The 21278-nt window shown below is 40.8% G+C and overlaps 1 protein-coding gene and 1 non-coding gene across 3 annotated transcripts in view; one reads left to right on the top strand and one right to left on the bottom strand.

Annotated features, from left to right (window-relative positions):
• The window catches only part of ARID3B (AT-rich interaction domain 3B), a 50024-nt gene that overhangs the window by 6516 nt on the left and 22230 nt on the right, over positions 1-21278 (top strand). The gene's annotated exons all lie outside the window — the stretch shown is intronic.
• On the bottom strand, positions 12119-12191 carry TRNAG-CCC (transfer RNA glycine (anticodon CCC)). The gene has a single exon. It is a non-coding gene; the product is annotated as a tRNA-Gly (tRNA).

Below are 21278 nucleotides of genomic sequence, written 5' to 3'. Positions count from 1 at the left end.
AATTTATTATTATTATTCAAAGTCTTGTTTCTTATGCATTTAACTTCTAGAGAGCAGAAAAAGATCTTATTAATGTGTGACAGTGTCCATTCTGTTCTTTGACACAACAGACTTTTACAGAAGCTTCTTGGGTCAGGCCCATACTCCGGGGGCTAAGGCCTCTGCTTCTCCCTTGAAGATCCTTCCAACTAGGTTTAGCAGAGGCAGTGTGGAAACCTCAAGGGGGATTGAGTCTTGGGTTGTGACAATTTTACTCTGTCCTGAGTCAGTTAAAGCCCAACTGCCCAGTCTGAGCTCTGCTGCAGATATTTTAAAAGTTTTGTTTCAGGTATTCATATACCAAGATAAAGTTGATTCTGTCTGCAGCATAGCTTGGTAAATCAACAGGAAAACTCAAAAGTATTTTAGAAGATTTAGGGGTGCTGTGGGGGGCTGCAGCAGGCATCTGCCAACTGCAAAGCAAAATTTGAAAAGTTTAAGAGCTCCACAGATTATCTTTTGTTTCTGAAATCATTTTATAGCCTGTAAAGTCAAAATTATTTGATGTTTTCTCCTTGAAGAAACGAAAATAATTCATTCTTAAGGAAGGCCTGGACTGTTAGAGAGTGGTATTCTCTGACACCAGAGTGATGGGAAGATGGATAATGCCATTGAACCAAGCTTCTAAAACCCATCAGATTTCACTGGGCAGAGTAAGTAATTGTAAAACAAGGCAACAAAGAGCTGAGTGTCCCTTCTCTCAAGAGAGATCAATAGAACCCCATCAACATAGAACCAGCTAGGAGTGTTGCTGGCGCATTAGGGATGGTCCTCTGTCCTTCTGGAAAGAGCAGTTCGGGCAGTACAAGCTTTGTCTGTCTTGAGCCCCTATTAGTAAAGCCAAGTTTTTCAGAAGGGCATAGGATTTCTTCCTGTGGAATAGGAAGATAAGTGATGGCTTGATGGGCATAGGGGAACCAGAGAGCATGTCTGATTTTCTGTGTACTGTGGCAGTTTCTTTGTTACTGAGCATGAGAAGGAGGAAAGTTGACTGACTGCTTGGTCTCCAGAATCCACTACCAAGAGTTCCTCTGAGCAGTGAGGTGTGTTCTCTTGGGCTTAGCCTACTCCTCTGGGTTCATACTGCTTGTCTTTGGAACATTCAGTACTTTTAATTTAAAGTTGTGCAAACTATTGCCTGAAAATAAATAAGATCGTTAGCTTTCTCCACTTTCTTTGTAGGTCTACTTTGCATGCCCTTAGCTTCTGTATTCATGGTGGAATCCATTTAGATCAGTGTTACTCAAATGGAGACTATCTCCTCACCCCTTCCCGCTCCTAGTGGGTGTTTGGCAGTGTTGGGAGATACGTTCAGTTGTCATGACTGGGGCAGGTGGAGTTACACTGCTGGCACAGAGTGTGTAGCGGCCAGGGATACTGCCAAACCTCCTGCAGTGCCCAGGACGATCCCCCACAACAGAGAATTACCTGGCCCCCAATGTCAGCAGTGCCAAGGTTGAGAAACCCTGCTCTAGATTGTGTAATTAGAAGGCGAACAGAGACACTCTGCTTTCATCAGACACTGTCCGAGATGCTTCCTTTGTATCTTGATCTTGGTAACTGAAGTGTTTGGCAACCTGGAGTTTTCTTCACTTCTGTTTTCAATATCCGTGTTGAGTTTGTATCTTCTGCCATCATCATGTGGGTGAACAGACTGTCCATTACTTGGAAAAGGATTGGGACCTACAACTTTGTGCTCTGTCAGTGTGTTCTTCCAGCCCAATGCTTCATAGTATCTGAGATGTCACTGTTGATTTGTCCAATGCTTCATGGTATCTGAGATGTCACTGTTGATTTGTGAGAGAACTTGGTTGCCCTTCTAGATATGAACCCCAAAAGGTCAAGGCATAAATACTCAGCAACCTTGTTATGTATTAAGAGATGTGATTATTAACTCAGCATTGGTTTTAGAACCTAAAGATGTGGGTTTAGATCCTGTCTCCACCGCTTGCTATATAGCGCTCGGGATGGAGGTCCTGTCATACTATTCTGAACCCATGCTTCCATCTTTCCCAGAGGATGATAATCCTCTCTTGCCATCCCCAGGGAACAATTTTAAAGATATTACAAAGGCAGAAGAAGAGAATATGAGTGTGAAAAATCTTCCTAAAATGTGTGCCATGATGCAAAGGTTAGGTTGAATTGTCACTAGCGCCTAAATGCTTTTTGAAGCTGTCACTTTTCAGTTTTTACTAGCTTTGTAGAGGTAAGATGTTGCATAAACCTTAGTGCTCTAAAACTGTGACCAAACTCTAGTATTCTGGGGTTCTCTGAAGCATTTCAGGATTATGTGAGCTAAAGCCATTGCATTTTTGAAGCTGCTTCTTTCCGTGTTAAAATAGGGATATTTCTCCTTTAGGTAAAAGTAAGCTTTATGTTGAATTCTTACAAATACTTGGTTAGGGACTTAACGACTCATCCCTTCATGTGTGTGTCTCTACTCCCATCCCTTCCTAATTTTCAGGACTTGTTCCATCAGTGAGCCCATTTCCCTGACTCTTTAAGTCTCCCTTAATCAGTAAATCTGCCCAATTCAGTTGCTACCAGGGGAAGAAGTCACTTTTTATCTTTTTAATTTTTGTTTACTTATCTTTTGGCTGCGCGGGGTGGCTTGTAGAATCTTAGTTCCCCAACCGGGGATCACACACAGGCCTCAGCAGTGAAAGCACAGAATCCTAACCGCTGGACTGCCGGGGAATTCCAGAGAAGTCACTTTTTAAAAGCTTTCCCTTGATTGCACATCTCCTTCCAGCACGTTGTGTAGTCCAGACGGGCTTGCCATAACGAAGCTTCTCAGAGGAATGGTTTGCACGCCTTACGTCACCTTCTACTCACTCCTCAACACACTTCAGTCTGGACTGTGTCTCTTGTGTATATCCCTGAAGCTCCTCTTGGTAAGGCCGCCCAGGGATCACCATCTTACTAAGCCCTGCCTGCCCTCACCTCCTGTGATTTCTCTGCAGTATTCAATAGAATTCAGTGGGCTCCTCTCCTTGAAACATTTTCTTTTTTACTTTCTGTAGCCCCATCCATTGGTTTATTTTCTGTGATCTCTTTCTCTTCTGTCTAAACCTCTAGAACTCCAAGTTCCCCAAGGGCTTAGTTTTAAACCCTCTTCTCTATATGCTTCCCCTGGGCAATTTCTTTCACTTTCATGACTTTAAATACTATCCACAAGCCATTGAGTCCAATGTATATTGTTTGAGCCCGTGTTTCCATTCTGAGTTCAGTGGATGTTTTGTTAGATGTTTTATTGGTACCTCAAGTTTAATGCATATAACTCTTACTTTCTAACCTACTCCCCCACGATTATTTCCTCCTTTATTTTCCTTCACTATAAAGGGCATTTCTACCCACTTGGTCATTCAGAAACCTTAGCACTGACTGTCTCTGTATACCTCCTACTCTGTCACTGCATCTGGTGATGTCCATCACCAGGTCTTGTCAGTTCTTTCATCTAAATATCTAGAATCCTGCCGCTTCTTTCCTCCACCATCACCTGCTTAATCCCAGCTACTTACTGCTAGAGCTATCAACAAGTTTGTGTGTCTTCCCTCCCCCAGTCTAATTCTCCACACAGCAGCTAGAGTGATCTAAAAACCAAATCAGATTATGTCACTCTTTTAATGCCCTTCAAGTTTTTTGGCAGTTGCTGTAATTGTAAAAGCCAGGACCTGCATAATCTGATCCTGCCTGCTTCTCCAGCCTTATTTTTGCCAATATCCTGACCTATCACTGTGCTCCAGCCACCCTGGCCTTTGCATATGCTGGTTTTTCTACCTAAAATGCTCCTACCCAGCCTTCCGTTTTCACTTTAAATGCCACTTTCTTGGAGGCACTATTAGTGTGGGTCATGTTATACCTCGGAGATATGGCAGATTTGGTTGTGAATATCACTGTGCAATAAAGTCACATGAATATTTTGGTTTCCCGGTGCCTGTAAAAGTTGTGTTTACATTTTGCTGTAGTCTGCTGCACTGCTAAGTGTGTGGTAGCATTATGTCTAGAAAAACAGTGTACATACCTTAATTTAAAAATGCTTTATTGATTAAAAAAAATACCATTATCTGAGCCTTTAGCAAACTGTAACCTTTTTGCAATAGTAACATCAAAGATCACTGATCACAGATCACCATAACAAATATAACAGTGATGAAAAAATTTTTAATATTTTGAGAACTACCAAAATGTGACCCAGAAGACATGAAGTGAGCAAAGGCTGTTGGGAAATGGCACCAATGGATGTGTTCAACTTGGGGTTCTCACAGACCTTCAGTTTGTAAAAAAAAAAAAAAAAAAAAATGCAGTATCAGCAAAGCACAGTAAAGCTGAGCACAATAAAATTATGTTTGCCTGTATTGGCTATAATTGAACATTGCGCTTTTATATTTGTGTGGTTTATTTGTTTGATATCTGATTCCTGTACTCAGTGGTAAGCTCCAAGAGGATGGGGATGTGTTCTGCTTATCTCTGTGTCCTAGCACCAGCAGAATAATAGTAGATATTATTATGTGCTGCATAAATATTTGTTTCTTCTACTTTCTTTTAATTTGCTCTTTTTTTATGTGAATAGCACCATTTCATTTCTTTGAAAAAAAATACTATTTTTTAGAGCAGTTTTAGTCTCACAGCAAAATTGAGCAGAAAGTACAGTGATTTTTCATATACTCCCTGCCCCCACACATGCCCACCGTGCACCAGAGTGCTGCATTTGTTACAGTTGATGAACCAACAGTGCCACATCATTATCACCCAGAGTCCATCGTTTTACACTAGGGTTAACTCTTGTTGCACATTCTGTGGGCTTTGACAAACATGTGCGTGAATCCACCGTTACAGTAACAAACAGAATAGTTCTGCTGCCCCCCGAATCCTCTATGCTCCACCTATTCATACCAGCCTTTTCAGAGTGACGGCTTTCACTTAGTATTAATAGTATGCATTTAAGTTTTCTCCATGTCTTTTCATGGCTTGGTAGCTCCTTTCTTTTTAGCACCAAATAATATTCCATTTTCTGGATGGCCGCAGTTGATCCATTCATCTACTGAAGGACATCATGGTTGCTTCTAAGTTTTGTCATGTATGAATAAAGCTACCATAAACATCTGTGTGTAGGTTTTTGGTAGACAGAAGTTTTGAACCCGTTTATATTAACAACAAGGAGCATGATTGCTGGATTGTGTTGAAAGAATGTGTTTAATTTTGTAAGAAACTGCCAAACTGTCTTCCAAGAGTGGCTGTACCCTTTTGCATTCCTACCAGTAATAAATGAAAATTCCTGTTGCTCCGCATCCACATCCACATCAGTTTTTAGTATCAGTGTAGGGGATTTTTTTCTAATTGACGTTTTCATTGAGATGATTGTATATTCACATGCAGTTCTAAGAAATAATTTAGAGAGATTCTATACACTTTGTCCAGTTTCCCCCAATGGTAACATTTCATAAAACTGTAGTATATGTTGACAATCTGGATCTTGACATTGATGGGATCCACTGATCTTATTTAGATTTCCTAAATTTTACTTGTACTCTGTGTGTCTGTCCTGCTTTTTAACCCTCTTTCATTATGTGTTTAACACATCTTCTGAAATTCTTGTTACTTAACAAAAATGCATTTGAAGCTGCTGATTTCTCTCAAGGTTGCACCTTTGCTGTATCCCACAAGTTTTGATGTTCAGTGCTTCCATTGGTTAGTACAAAATCTCGGTTGTGATTGCTTCTTTAACCTGTGGGTTTTTTCAAAAAATTTTTTTTTGTTTATGAATATGTGAGTTTTATCTTTTAAAAATATATTATTTTATAAATGTTTAATTAAGCTCTAACCATTGGTGTTAGAGAACTGGTGTACTGTCAATTTTCTGGAACTCGTTATGATGTCCTTTGTGTTGACCTTATATATGATCAGTTTTTATAAATTCTTCATGTGTGCTTGGAAAGAATGTGTACTGTTTATTTGATAGACATGGGGTTGTGGGTTTTTTTTTTTTAATTAATTTTTTTTTTATTAGTTGGAGGCTAATTACTTCACAACATTTCAGTGGGTTTTGTCATACATTGATATGAATCAGCCATAGATTCACACGTATTCCCCATCCCGATCCCCCTTCCCACCTCCCTCTCCACCCGATTCCTCTGGGTCTTCCCAGTGCACCAGGCCCGAGCACTTGTCTCATGCATCCCACCTGGGCTGGTGATCTGTTTCACCATAGATAGTATAGATGCTGTTCTTTTGAAACATTCCACCCTCACCTTCTCCCACAGAGTTCAAAAGTCTGTTCTGTATTTCTGTGTTTCTTTTTCTGTTTTGCATATAGGGTTATCGTTACCATCTTTCTAAATTCCATATATATGTGTTAGTATGCTGTAATGTTCTTTATCTTTCTGGCTTACTTCACTCTGTATAATAGGCTCCAGTTTCATCCATCTCATTAGGACTGATTCAAATGAATTCTTTTTAACGGCTGAGTAATATTCCATAGTGTATATGTACCACAGCTTCCTTATCCATTCATCTGCTGATGGGCATCTAGGTTGCTTCCATGTCCTGGCTATTATAAACACTGCTGCGATGAACATTGGGGTGCATGTGTCTCTTTCAGATCTGGTTTCCTCAGTGTATATGCCCAGAAGTGGGATTGCTGGGTCATATGGCAGTTCTGTTTCCACCTTTTTAAGAAATCTCCACACTGTTTCCACAGTGGCTTTACTAGTTTGCATTCCCACCAACAGTGTAAGAGGGTTCCCTTTTCTCCACACCCTCTCCAGCATTTATTGCTTGTAGACTTTTGGATAGCAGCCATCCTGACTGGCGTGTAATGGTACCTCATTGTGGTTTTGATTTGCATTTCTCTAATAATGAGTGATGTTGAGCATCTTTTCATGTGTTTGTTAGCCATCTGTATGTCTTCTTTGGAGAAATGTCTAGACATGGGGTTGTATATCTGTCTGTTGGATCAAGCTTTTGAATTGTGTTACTCATGCCTTTCTTATCCTTACTAAGTTGTGTTTGTGTGATCACTTTCAGAAAGAGGTGAATTAAAATAATCCAGTGTAAGACTGGCTTTCTTTTGGTTAGTATCTTGAGACCACATGTAAAAGACTTAAAAGTCTCTGTCTTTTTTATTAGGTTAATTTAATCCATGTAGTTAGTGAAAGTGAAAGCCACTTATGTCCCACTTTTTGCGACCCAGGCTAGAATACTGGAGTGGGTAGCCTTTCCCTTCTCTTGGGGATCTTCCCAACCCAGGGATCAAACCCAGGTCTCTTGCATTGCAGGCGGATTCTTTACCAACTGAGCTATTGGGGAAGCCATGTAGTTATTAGGACGGTGATGCATGTTTACCTATTTCTGCCTTCTAACTTTGAATCTCCAGTTTAACTCTACTTTTACTTTGATTCTTGTTTTTTCCTTTTCTACCTTTTGTTCATTTGATTGAATTTTCTTTAATCAATCTTTTTCTCTTTTACTGGCTTAGAAATTATGTTTTTTGTTTTTTTTTTTTAAACCTCACCATTACTTTTTGCATGACATTCTTTCCCTTTGACTGTCTTCTTCCCTTATGGTTCAGCTGGTAAAGAATCTGCCTGCAATGCCAGAGACATGGGTTCAATCCCTGGGTTGAGATGATCCCCTGGAAAGGGAAAGGCTACCCACTCCAGTATTCTGTCCTGGAGAATCCCATGGGCTGTATAGTCCATGGGGTGGCAGAGAGTTGGAAACGACTGAGCGACTTTCACTTTCATCCTTTCCTTGTTTAGTAACTCTATATACAGTAAGCTCAGTCTTGGTACTGAAAAAATTTCTTCTAGATATATGTCTTTCTTTATCTTGCCTCTATTCCTGTACCATTGTTCATAGCTTTAGATTCTAGAGTGACCATTATTTGCCTTAACACTTTGAGGGTATGGTCCCATTTATCTCCTAGTAACTATTTTTGCTATTGAGAAGTCTATTGTCAGTTTAATTGTCACTTTTGTGAATCTTTTTTCCCTCTTTTTTAGCTTCAACATTTTTTCTGACTCTGCTGTTTTGCATTTGTATTATACTAGTGTTCTGGATTTGAACATATTTTTATTTACCCGACCTGGGCCTTAATCTGCTCCTTCAACTTGATGTTTCCTTCCCACCTTGGCTCCTCTTTTTCCTTGACCACTATTCTACTAGAAGTATTTGAACCTTCTTTTTAGCCTTCCTAGTAGCTTTTCTTTTATAACCTCATCTCTTTATGTCTTTCTCCTGCATTCTGAAATATTTTCACATTCTGTTTTCCAGTGTCTGATTCTCTCTTCAGCTCTGTCTATACTACTTAACCAAAAAAAATGGTTATCTTAATACCATGTTTTAATTTCTGTTCTCTTTTTTTGGTTTAAAAAAACTGCCTCTTCTTACCATATGGTTTCTATTTCTTCCTTTAGCTCTTTGAACTTCTTTAACTTTTAAAAAACTTTTTATTATGGACTTGCTAAAAACTTTTTATTATGAGAATTTCCTATATACAAAAGAAGAAAATGATAATGAACCACTTGTGTCCTTTGCCCAGCTTTCAACAGTTACCAGCATTCTGCCATTCTTTCAGCATGCTTGTTTTAAAGATGCTTTTAGATTATTATTATCTCTAATTCTTGGAGTGCAAGTTCTCCTTTTGTCATGTCACTCTCCCCTCTGATGGTTTATTTCCTCTTGCAGTGGTTTGTTTTTGTTTTTCAACGTAAGCCTATTTTGAGTTGGGATTAGGTTCCATGGGATTCCCATGTGTTTTGGATTATGGAAGTATTCTGAAGGGGAGTTTTGTTTTCTCCTCTGCTGGGGCCCTACAAATTTAGCTGGTTGCCATTGGTTTGGGGTATGTGTATTTGGAGTCTACATCTGTACCTCTACATCCATACTCAGTTGGACACAACTGGGCAACTTACATTCACTCTACCTGAGTGTAGCCTGAGTTTCCATTTTCTTGTAAACCCTCTTTTTCTATGAGGCCCCTCGCAGATGGCAAGGTTCCTTGCTTCTTTTCCAGGTTGGTGGGCAGTTTTTTAGGCTCCAGTTCATGGCGGGGGTGGGGGAATGGTGTGGAAGTGTAGTCCTTCCTGGCCTCTAGCTTTATGAATTTATCTCAGCTCTGGTTCCTGGCATGCAGGGGGCCTGTAGCCTGGACTCTTCTCCCTTAGGGGTGATTAAATCCCCAGTCCTCAGCCCTCTGCTTTTAAAAACTATATCTGGGTGCTTTCTCCCTTGAGTCCTTCAACTTCGGTGCCTGCTCACTAGTCTCTCTGATTCCTCCCTTTATTTTTTTTTTTTTGATTCCTCCCTTTTTGTTTATGACACAGTGGACTCCACTTTCCCTCTTGGTTTCAAGCTTAGCTGTATGTGTAAGGGGTGTGGAGTGTTAAATTTTATCTAACATTTCTAGTGAGGTTTTCCTTGGAGACGAGAAGGTGGTAGAGTTGCTCTACATCAGATTATTCTCACTCACGATTTTGTTTGCTACTTTGGTTTTTCACTGGTTTTTAATCACTTCAATTTTTTTACCTCTCCTGTGCTGGGGTGTTTGCCTCATTTCAGTGAGTTGTGTGAAGTAGGCCCTGATAGTCGCCCCCCTTTACATGTTTGTTTTATTTTACAGGTGAGGAAAGAAGGGGTGAAATGGGCTAGTTGTGGTCTCAGAGTTGGGAGGCTGGGCTGTGAACACAGGTGGTCCAACTTCTGCCTCCATGCCTCTCCTCTTTATTCCAGAGAGAGCAGGGCAAACATAATCTTTTCTCAGTTGTTTCATTTTCCTGATTTTTCAAGTAATTCAGATACATTTTAGAAAATATGAAAATTTGTAAGGAAGGGACTTCCCTGGTAGTCCAGTGGCTAAGACTCCACACTCCCAATGCAGGGGGTTCTGGTTCAATCCCAGGTTGGAAAACTAGATCCCACATGACGCAGTTAAGACCCAGCACAGGCAAATAAATAGATATTTTTAAAAAAATTTTGTATGGCAGAGGCCATCACAATATTGTAGAGTAATTAATCCTCCAATTAAATAAGTAAATTTTTAAAAATTCATAAAGAAGAAAATATAATCAACCACATAACTTCAGTATAAATGTAACTTTTTTGTATTTGTGTGCTTTTTTTAAAATGCCTGTTAAAGGCATTTTTTTGTTGTTTTATTTTTGTGTTCAGCTTTTATTACCTAATAGCCCATGAGCAATTTTTTTTCCATTTATTTTTATTAATTGGAGGCTAATTACTTTATAATATTGTAGTGGTTTTTGTCATACATTGACATGAATCAGCCATGGATTTACATGTATTCCCCATCCCGATCCCCCCTCCCACCTCCCTCTCCACCCGATCCCTCTGGGTCTTCCCCGTGCACCAGGCCCGAGCATTTGTCTCATGCATCCAGCTTGGGCTGATAATCTGTTTCACCCTAGATAATATACATGTTTTGATGCTGTTCTCTCGAAATATCCCACCCTCGCCTTCTTCCACAGAGTCCAAAAGTCTGTTCTGTCCATCTGTGTCTCTTTTTCTGTTTTGCATATAGGGTTATCGTTACCATCTTTCTAAATTCCATATATATGTGTTAGTATACTGTATTGGTCTTTATCTTTCTGGCTTACTTCACTCTGTGTAATGGGCTCCAGTTTCATCCATCTCATTAGAACTGTTTCAAATGAATTCTTTTTAATGGCTGAGTAATATTCCATGGTGTATATGTACCACAGCTTCCTTATCCATTCATCTGCTGATGGGCATCTAGGTTGCTTCCATGTCCTGGCTATTATAAACAGTGCTGCGATGAACATTGGGGTGCATGTGTCTCTTTCAGATCTGGTTTCCTCGGTGTGTATGCCCAGAAGTGGGATTGCTGGGTCATATGGCAGTTCTGTTTCCAGCTTTTTAAGAAATCTCCACACTGTTCTCCATAGCAGCTGTACTAGTTTGCATTCCCACCAACAGTGTAAGAGGGTTCCCTTTTCTCCACCCTCTCCAGCATTTATTGCTTGTAGACCATGAGCAATTTTTATAATTAAAATTTATTTTTAAAGTGTTGTTTTAAAAGTTTTATTTTTATAAAAGATATCACAGAAGTTATATTGACTCAAATAATTTTTAAGATACAGAAACACATAAAGTAAAAGTCAGCCTGACCTTCCACAGGTCATTGTTTGTTCTATACCTTTTCAGAGTATTTTCTCTTCACAAATACATTTACTTGTTTTTAATAGATATAGGAGTTTTACAACTTAGTTTTTTACTCAGTATTATGACTATCTTTTCACGCATGTTTATAAAGATCTATTTATTAGTGTTTTTATAATCATATCTCAGCATTATTGAAGTAATGTTGAATAGATGCTCATGAAAAATAGAAACAATGTAGAAAAATACAGTAAAAATGCAGAGTAAAAATGTATAGTTTTTAAAAATATAGTGTCTGGTTGCCTACCTTACTGTCTCCCAACCAATCCTCCTATCCCAAAGGAGGCCACAGTTAGGAATGAATCCGCTTCTATAACTGTTCCTGTGTATTTACCTATTTAGTGTGTGACCACAGAATGTGTGAGAGTATATGTGTTTAGTATAAATGCAGACTGTGTTTGTAGATGCTGTTTGACCCTTTGCCCTTCTGTCTGTATTGCTGTGGTAGGCTAGATTAAATATTCTAGAAGTTAGAATCTGCTCAGTCTGCAGATATATGTATATGACTGTCTTTTCATATGTTTACTTGCCTTTTGTATTTGTGCTGTGACTTACCGTGCCTTTGCTCATTTTTCTTAACTGTGAAAAACACAGGATTTACTCTGACACACGTTTAAGTCTATAGTTCATATTATTAGCTCTAAGCTGAGTGTTGTACAGCAGAGCTTTGGAACTTTTCCATTTTGTACGACAGACTTATACCCATTAAGCTTCCCATTTCTTAACCTCCCACCCCCACCCCAGGCCCTGGTAACCACCATTCTGCTTTTTTCCTTTCTTTTCTTGAGATTTATTCATTTTACTTATTTGGCTGTGCCACGTCATTGTTGCAGCATGAGGGATCTTTAATTGCAGCATGTGAACTTTTAGTTGTGGTATCTAGTTCCCTGACCAGGAATCAAACCTGGGCTCTCTGCATTGGGAGCACAGAGTCTTAACCACTGGACCACCAAGGAAGTCCCCACCATTCTACTTTCTTCTTCACTGAGTTTACCTTAGATACTGCATACAAATGGAATCACACAGTATTTGTCCTTCTTTGAGTGGTTTATTTCACTTTATTTATGCTTATTTACATTTTGGTTGAAATGATTTTTTTTGTGCATGGTGTAAAATAAGAATCCATTTCTTGAATGTGGATATCCAGTTTTCCCAGCACCATTTGTTGAAGGGACTGTCCTTTCCCCATTGTGTATTCTTGGCATCCTGTCAAAAATCAGTTGATCGTATGTGCATGGATTTATTTCTGGGCTCTGCATTCTGTTCTCTTGGTCTATATGTCTGTCTTTATGCTAGTACCATACTATTTTATTACTGTAGCTTTGTAATATGTTTTGTAATCAGGATGTCTGAGTCCTCAGCTTTGTTTGTCTTTCTCAGGATTGTTTTAGCTATTGGGGTCCTTTGTGGTTCCAAAGAATTTTAGAATTGTTTTTTCTTTTTGTATTAATATATGCCCTTGGGATTTTGGTCAGGGTTGCATTAAATATGTAGATCACTTTTGGGTAGCATGGACATTCTACAATATTAAGTTCTTCCAATCCATGAACACAGGATGTATTTCCATTTATCCGTATCTCCTTTGTTTTCATTCAGTAATGTTTTGTAGTTTCCAGTGTACAAATCTTTAATCTCTTTAGTAAGATTCGTTTTAGGTATTTTGTTGTGTGATCATTTGCAAAAGTAAATGAGATTGCTTTTCTTAATTTCTTTCTCAGGTTGTTTGTTGTTAATGTACAGAAACAAAACTGATTTTTGTATGTTGATTGTGTATCCTATAACTTTCTAGAATTCATTTATTAGCTCTAACAGTTTATTAGTGTGTTGTATGTGTGGAATCTTTAAAGGTTTCTATTGATTCATATAAGTGCATGTCATCTGCCAACAGAGGTAATGTTATTTTTTTCCTTTCCAGTTTGGATGCATGTTTACTTCTTTTTCTTGCCTAATTGTTCTGGTTAGGGCTTCCAGTACTGTGTTGAATAGAAGTGGTAAGAGTATGCATCATTGCCTTGTTCCTGATCTTAGAGAAAGAGCTGTTAGTTTTTTATCATTGAGCAGGATGTTAGCTAGAGACTTGTCATATATGGCCTTTAAAATGTTGAAACCATTCCTTCTTTTCCTAGTTGAGTATTTTTATCATGGAAGGGTGTTAAATTGTGTCAGTTTCTTTTTCTGCATCTCTTGAGATAATCATGTGATTTTTATCCTTTGTTCAGTTAAAGTGGAATGGCACATTGATTAATTTTTGGTATGTTGAATCATCCTTGCATTCCAGGGATCAATCCTACTTGATCATGCTGTGTGATCCTTTTAATGTGCTCTCGAATGTGGTTTGCTAGTAGTTTATTAAGGATTTTACATCTATATTCATCGGATAGTTAGTTCTGTTGCAGTGGCTTTTTCTGGCTTTGGTATCAGGGTAGTACTGGCCTCATAAAATGAGTTTAGAAGTATTCCCTCCTCTTCAATTTTTGGGAAGAGTTTGGGAAGGATTGATGTTTTAATTCTCTAAATGTTTGGTAGATTTTACTTGTAAGGCTGTCCCTTCCAGGGCTTTTCTTTGTTGTGAGATTTTTGATTACTGATTCAGTCTCCTTACTAATTATAGGTCTCTTCAGATTTTCTGTTTCTTCATGATTTAGTCTTGGTACGTTGTAAGTTTCTGGGAAGGTATCCATTTCTTCTAGATTATCCAGTTTGCTTGCATATTATCATTCACGGTAGGCTCTTATAATCCTTTTTATTTCGGTGGCATTGTTGTGATGTCTGCTGTTTCATTTCTGAATATGTCTTCTCTTTTTTTCTTAATTTAACTGAAAAGGTTTGTCAATTTTGTTTATCTTAAAAAAAAAAAAAAACCCGTTAGTTTCGTTGATGTCTTTCTGTTCTCCGTTTTGTTTATTTCTGCCCTAATCTTTATTATTTCCTTCCTTCTGCTAACTTTGGGCTGAGTTTGTTCTTCTTTTTCTGGCTCCTTGAAGTATAGTTAGGTTGTTTGTTTGACATCTTTCTTACTTTTTAATGTAGATGTTTGTTACAACTATAAACTTCTCTCCTAGTACTGCTCTTGCTGCATTCCATGAGTTTTGGTATGTTGTATTTATGTTGCCTTTACTTGTTTTTTTTTTCTATTCTGTTATCTTTTCTTACTGATCTGTAGTAGCTCTTTTGCATAGATCCTTGTCTTTGTGTTTCAAGTGTTTTTCTCAGTTTTTGGCTTTTCAGCTTAATTATAGTTCTTTCATCAAGTAGTTTAAATTTTTGATGTTGCTAAACCTAATTGACTTTTCCCTTTATGATTTCTATTATACTTAAAAAGGCCCTCCCATCTCCCAAGATTATAAAATATATATTTTTTCTTATTTTATGGTTGCATTTTTATATGTGTATCTTAACTCCATCTAGAATTAATGGAAAGGATGTGAAGTAGGGATTGAACTCTTTTAAAAAGCTGTGTTAAATGGCTGCACAATGTTCTGTCATATGGAGAGAACTTTCACATGTTCCCTGTTCCCTCACTGTCACACTGTTAGGCTTCTGTACTTTTTTATTATAAATAAAGATGTACCGTATTTTTAGTTGCTGCTTTTAGGTAGATTCATAGAACAGAACTACACAGTCAGGAGGAAACTAAGAAAGCAAGGCAGTTACCAGCAGGGACTTGAAGGTGCACGGCCTGCATTAGTTCCTTAACTCCACACTCTTGGATCACTTGGCAGCCTTCTTCAAGTCACTTGCTTCCTCATGTCTTCCTTGTGCCTTGGTTTTCTCATTTGAAAAATAAGGATATAATAGTACCTACCTCAGAGCATTGTGCTGAGGTTTAAATGTTTAATGCAGATAAAACACTGGAATAGGGCCTGGGTAAGCAGTTATTATTAGTTGTTATTGCTGCTGCTGTTTTTATTGACATAGGCATTTTGAGGCAAGTGACTTTCAGAAAAGGTGCTGGTGTTTTAATATTTTCCTATGGGAATCTAGGAGATCCCATTGCCCCAGTCCCTTCTTATCACTGAATGTTATTATTTTTTAAAGCTTGTCTAATTGAATGTATGAACAACTTCTTTTTTGCTGGCCCGGGATGGAGGGGGGACTACAGTCTCTTCTGTTATCTTCCTGAACTTTAAATTGTTTTCTCTAAAAATGGCTTATATTGCCTTTTAGTTCCCTTTTATGGAGTTGTCCTTTAAAACTGGAAGTTCACCTGCTTTTCAGTATGTGATTCCCGCCCCGCCGCCCCCCCCTCCCCCACGCCAAATTCATCACTTAGCCCATAGTAACTCTCCGAAGTTCATTCCTTTGGCTTCATTTTCAGGTACTGACGTTCATTTGAGCCCCTTCTATCTGCCAGGCCCTGTGCCAGGGGCACAGGCCTCTCAGAGGAGTAAGTTACCATCTGTATGAGAGAGACTCAGCCTGGGAGAGGTGGCAGGCAGCACGGGGGCAGCTGGCATCAGAGTTGGAATGTGTGCGCCACAGTGCCATCCACGTGTGGAGCGGGGTGGGAGTGGGGTGGGAGAAGCCCAGGAGAAGCTCTCAGATTGTCCGTGGGGTTGACTTGTAAACATAATGCAACTATTCTGCCTGAGGAGACTTGCTCTGTAGAATCCCAAACTTGAAGGAAGTCGTTTTTTTTTTTTTTAACTTTATGAAATAATTCATCATGGCATTTTAAAAAAAATTTGTTCTTTCTATACATTTAAAATATGTAGTTTGAAAAAAAAACTGCAAAACCTTTCTGAAGCACTGACTCCGGGCCGCTTTCTTGACCTCTTCATGCCTCAGGTGAGGTGTTGTCCCACTCGGCTCTCCTGCTCTGGCTTCCTGAGCGCTGCTGTGGGAAGGGATGTCAGCAACTGTTACGGACGGTCAGGTGGTTGGTAGCTAACGGGGTGAATAAGCTGTGCTGCCGACTCAAATACTGCAGACAAAAGGAGCTGGAACTTTCCTGTGGGGCGCTCAGACTTAGCCTTGTCTGGGCCACTTCACTCTTCGGCATAGAGGTGTCTTCATCCCCAAGAGTACATTGGAGTTTTTCTTCCTCCTTTTTGTGGGAACACCCCTTTTCTGGGCAGTCTTTTTGATTATGGCATGAAAGTGTGTTTATATGCCTAGATGGAACAGAAGGACTTCAACCCTCTCTCCCTTCCTCCACTCTTCCCCCTTTCTGCTGCTTAATCAGAAAAAGGGTCCCTTGGCTCTTTTTCCAAGCCACCGAGTTTGAATTGAACTTTGTTGCTAGTAAGAACATGGGGGAGCACTTTCTGGTTCCTGCTAAAGTTAACCTGATCTCGGAAGGTGTGCATCTGATAATTATAACGCTAGTGCTTCCAAGGCCTGAGCCATTGAGCTAAGAGCAGTAATCCTGATCTTATCAGTAGGGTTTTGTAGTCCAACAGTGTTGCTTCTAACAGTATCTGTTTTACTTCCTGGGGCTCCCCTCTCCTTTCAGGATTCTCCTATAATCCTGCCCATTACCCCTTTGTGCATGTCTCATTACCTCTTGGGATCAGTTAAAACTGGTGGGAGGGCAGAGGTGTTTTTTCTTTTCTTCCTCTGGAGATCTGGGAATTGGACATTTAACATTACAACATTATCCGCTTGTCCAGTAGTAGATAGTCACAAGTGTTACGCGTAGTACCTACAGAGACACAGGCATAGCAAAGAAAAGGTAGTCCATGTGTTGCTTATTTTAAAAAAAGAACAGTACTAACAGCAGTATTCAGCTGGAATACTTTTGTTACACTTTATATTTCAAAGTTACTAACTGATATCCTTGAGCTTGGGATCAGCCTTTTGAAGACTACCCATGGAGCTGACTGTGAGGTTCAGGTCCCAGGAATTTGCCCAGATCTGAACGTGGGAGGGATTCAGAATCTATTAGGTATAGAGTAGACAGAAAGGAAACACATTACTGTTGTGTTGCTTTCAGAGAACACTCAAGAATCTCTGTAAAGCTGTAGTGTGTGTGATGGCGTTCTAAGGACAGCATCTTATAGGTTTCAGAATATGGGGAGCTTAAATGAAGAGCTAGTAACTTAGCCTCTGTGCTTTAAACCTGAAGGAAAGGGTTAACTCTTGCCTTGGGGAAGAGTGAGGAATGGGAACTAAAATTGCTTTGGACATCTGAGCTGTGCTTTAATAAGATATTCCAGGTGGTCAAGGAGTAATCCTAAAATAGCCTAGATACTTAATTGCTTTTAAAGTCAGGCGCTCCTGTCTCTGGGGAGGCACAGCTCTAAGGAATGCAGTGCTGGCTCCTAAGGTCTTAGAGGCGTGGTCTGGTTGGGCTTTTTTTTTTTTTTTTCTTTTTACCCCTTCTTCTTCTTCCAAATCCCCAGTGAAAAAGCCCAAGGTACCTTTCTTGGGTCAGGAGACGCTGGTTAAATGTCTCTCTTCTCACTGGAAGTTTGGCAATAAGCCTTTGGCTCCTGCTGCTGCCAGCTGCTATATCCTGGCTTCCTCCAGGGCTGTTGGGTTGTTCTTGTCACCTGTAACACACCCCCAGAGACAGTGGGCTGTTTTCATTAGTGCTCCAAGGCGTCCTCCTTGATCCCCCTGCCCAGCGTCTCTCCGTTTTCACTGAAACTGACTTTTCTCACGTTAAGATTCAGATTCATCCTTCTCGTCCTTTTTCATCCCCTCTGTCCAGCCCTAGTTGGTTCTCTGACTTGGCTGCTCTCAGGACAGTCATTTCTCCCTGGTTCTGCTGCTCTCCCCACCCCCAACCCAGACTCCCAGTGTGGCCAGCCCCAGCGCCGGCTTTCCCTCTCAGATTTTCACTGCTGTTTATGAAAGTAATGTGTTGGCCTTGTGAGTCATTACCGAGAAACACTAAAAATGCGTTTTATTAAGTGAAGAGTCATATTGCTGTCTTACCTGAAACACTAAATATTATGATTTTATCAGTTCATTAAATTACTCAATAATTTTAGTGCAATCTGAATTTTCTTTGTTGCGGGGATGGGTGGGGAGGAGAAGCAAGTGTTGGGTCATGGCAGATGATTCAGATGTTAATCTAGAGAAAATACACAGTTTTTAAAATCATCTTGCTCTCTTTCTCTCCATTAGACTCTAACCTCCAAGAAGTCAGAGGTTCTTTTTTTTTTTTTTTTTAAGTCAGAGGTTCTTATCTGTCTTGTTCTCTTCCCCACAGAACCTTTCACAGTATCTCATATATCCTGGTGATCCAGTGTTCATATGTGAATGAATATAATGAAAAAATTGGAAAGTGAAAATCTCCCATAATTTCAGTCCGATTAGATGCCTACAGACATTTGTATGTGTATATCATGCATTTTCCAACAAAAATGGATCATTAAAATCAGCTAAAGCACTGATTTAATCATCTGTTTTTCTGTTCAGAAAACATCCACGGCCTCCCAGCTCTTCACATTTCCGAGCTTAAATTTCCTTCTGGTATTCAAGGCATCTCACAGCCTCTTTCCACCTTAACTATTCAGACTTGCATCCTCCCTGCCAAAACATGCCTTGTTTATCCCCCACTCCATGCTCATTGAGACTGTAAACCTCTCAGCCCTTTCTTCCAGGCCAGCTTCATCTCCACCTCTGAGCCGCCTCCTTCCTTCCAGCTCCCTGGCACTTTGTGTTTGGGTACTTCGGCTTGCTCTGTCTATTAAATGCTGCGTGAGAGAGAGAGAGAGAGAGGAAAGTGGGTGGCTCCTCTTAGCGAGGATGTTCTGTTTGGAAGGTAGTGGTAAAAGGTGAGCTGTTCTTAGTCTGGTACCATCAGTAGTCCCAGATAAGTCTCTTGGGCAAGTGCTGTGGGAGGGCTGGTTTTGTTTGGCTGCACCTGCCAGATGAAACCAATGAGAAGAATTAGGGAGTAAAAGAATCTCCCGTTGATAGAGCCGCCCAGGGCCAAGCAAGACCTGGCATTTGTAGGCATTCTGCGTACAGAGAACATTATTCTTCATTTCCTCCCTCCATCCCTCCCTGAAGTCCCACCTTGACTGTTCTTTGCACCCATGAGGCAGTGTGGTGGTGTACCAGAGAGATAGGCAGATCTGGGCTTCAATGCTGATGCTGCCACTGAGAAGCTCTGAGACTGCAGGCCAGGTAACTAACTTGGTCTATGAGCCATTGTTTTCCCATCTCCAAATAACCCCCTCTCCATTGTGGAATTAAGGGAGAAATCGCTTGGTTAGCTCCAGGTCCGTCCCCGGTTACACAGAAGATGTGCGGATACTAGCTTCCTGCTCTGCTTTCTTCTTTCTCCAGCTTTCTTTCACAACCAATTTTGAGAGATTTATAGGCAAAACACTCTGTGGCCTCCCTGGGGGAAATGAGCTGAATGTGGGTCTGGTAGGGAAAGCTAGCCTTAGGTGGGTATTTCGGAACAAACTGTCAGTTTCCTGTGAGCTCCTGGTGAGATCAAAGCCGGTAAAGTGAGCCCTCAAGTACGGGAGGCTGAGAAGGTCGTAAATGGCAGCGAGCGGCCACTCTGGCTACTGTTGCTTCCGCACGTTTCTGGGCTGTTGAATCCTGACTGCCTGCTGCCCACAGGGAACAAAGCCTCTTCCCCAGCTGCTCAACTGCATGTGGCGACCCTTCAACTGAAATGGTTTACTTGGGGACCCCTCTTGATCTTTATTGAGCTGACTCTTCGGGGGTATATTTTCTCCACATTTGCTTCTACCATTCCCTGTGTTCCTCCACCACTAGCTGCTGTCAGCCACATTCTGCATTCGAGAAATTCAATCATTTCCGAGCTGAAAATTTCCCAGCAGCCACACCCATACCCTGTTGATAGGTAGAAACCTCCTGTACATAAACTTGAAGTGCACAAGCGAGCTGTGTTTTGCAGCCACTGAGCAGAGTTAAGAACCAAGAAAATAACTTCTGAAGCCTGTAATCCTTCTAATGAAAGGAGGAGGGGAAGACAGGAGCTGTGGGGTTGGAGGTTCCGTGGAGGAGCCCCTTCCTCTCTCTCAGCAGACGAGTCAGGGCTTTTTATGTGCTGGGGGCCAGGGATACCCTGACAGGATGCTTACAGACTGGGCACAGGCAGGGGCGTAATAACCAGAACACGAGGCGACACTGCCCAGAGGAGAATGACTGTGGGCAGAGGCTTCCCAGAGCCAGACCAGACCGTGAAGGACAGGCAGGGCTTAGGAAGTACCCTCACCTCAGCCAAAAAATCCTGTGAATCAAGGTGGAAGTTTAACTGTCTCAAGACAGAGCAATGCAGAGAGAGTGGGTGTGTCCCCATCAGCCCCAACTGAATATTTTCAATTATATAAAGGTCCAGTTTTGCCTTGGACAAAATAAAACACCTCCACTCCCGGGCAGCTCTTTTCCTGTGTTTCCTTTAAACACTAATGGACATTCCTGTCTGAGGAATGGGTCAAACAGGGGGATTGCTCATAAGAATGTCGTATCCTGTTTCTGCCCGGTTCTGACAAGCCTCCCTGTCCTCTCTGGTCACCATCCTAGTGCATTTCAGGGTAAAATCACAGCTCAAAGCAGATTTTGAACCTGAGTGGTTCTTGGTGGGCCATGACTAATCCACAGTCTGACTGTCCAGGTGCTTGGACTGTCCTGTGACTCGGGCAGAGCTGGTGAAAACCAGCAGTCACGACGTCTGCATCCTGCAAGGCCTTCTCCTCTGTTCCCAGAGCCAAACCCTCACACTCAGGTGTTTATTTTCACACATAGTCACACCGCTGGTGGCACTGGCACTGGCATGCTTGTTTTTACACTCCCTTCCTGCTGCGGAAAGCCCTGTCTGAGATTCTAGGCTGTGGATTCCTTCCTCTCCACCCAGCTGAGTGTTAAATAGCTTCTGAGTGAGCATTCAGAGTGCCTCGAGGTTACTGTGATTAGCAAAAAAAGAAACTGTTTTTCCCTCTCTCTTGGTGACTGATAGAGAAAGAATCCTCCTGTGAGCAGAATCAGCTTCAGATCTCTAGCTAGAGAGTTGGGAATTGAGCTGCCACGGTAAACAGCTGACATAACAGAAGCTGCAATGATCCCCCATTAAATGTCTTTCAGCTGATAGGGGCTCCCGGGATAATTGA

This window comes from Dama dama, chromosome 13 (genome assembly GCF_033118175.1).
Source record: "Dama dama isolate Ldn47 chromosome 13, ASM3311817v1, whole genome shotgun sequence".
NCBI classification, from domain to species: domain Eukaryota; kingdom Metazoa; phylum Chordata; class Mammalia; order Artiodactyla; family Cervidae; genus Dama; species Dama dama.
This window is presented reverse-complemented; position numbering and strand designations above follow the sequence as displayed.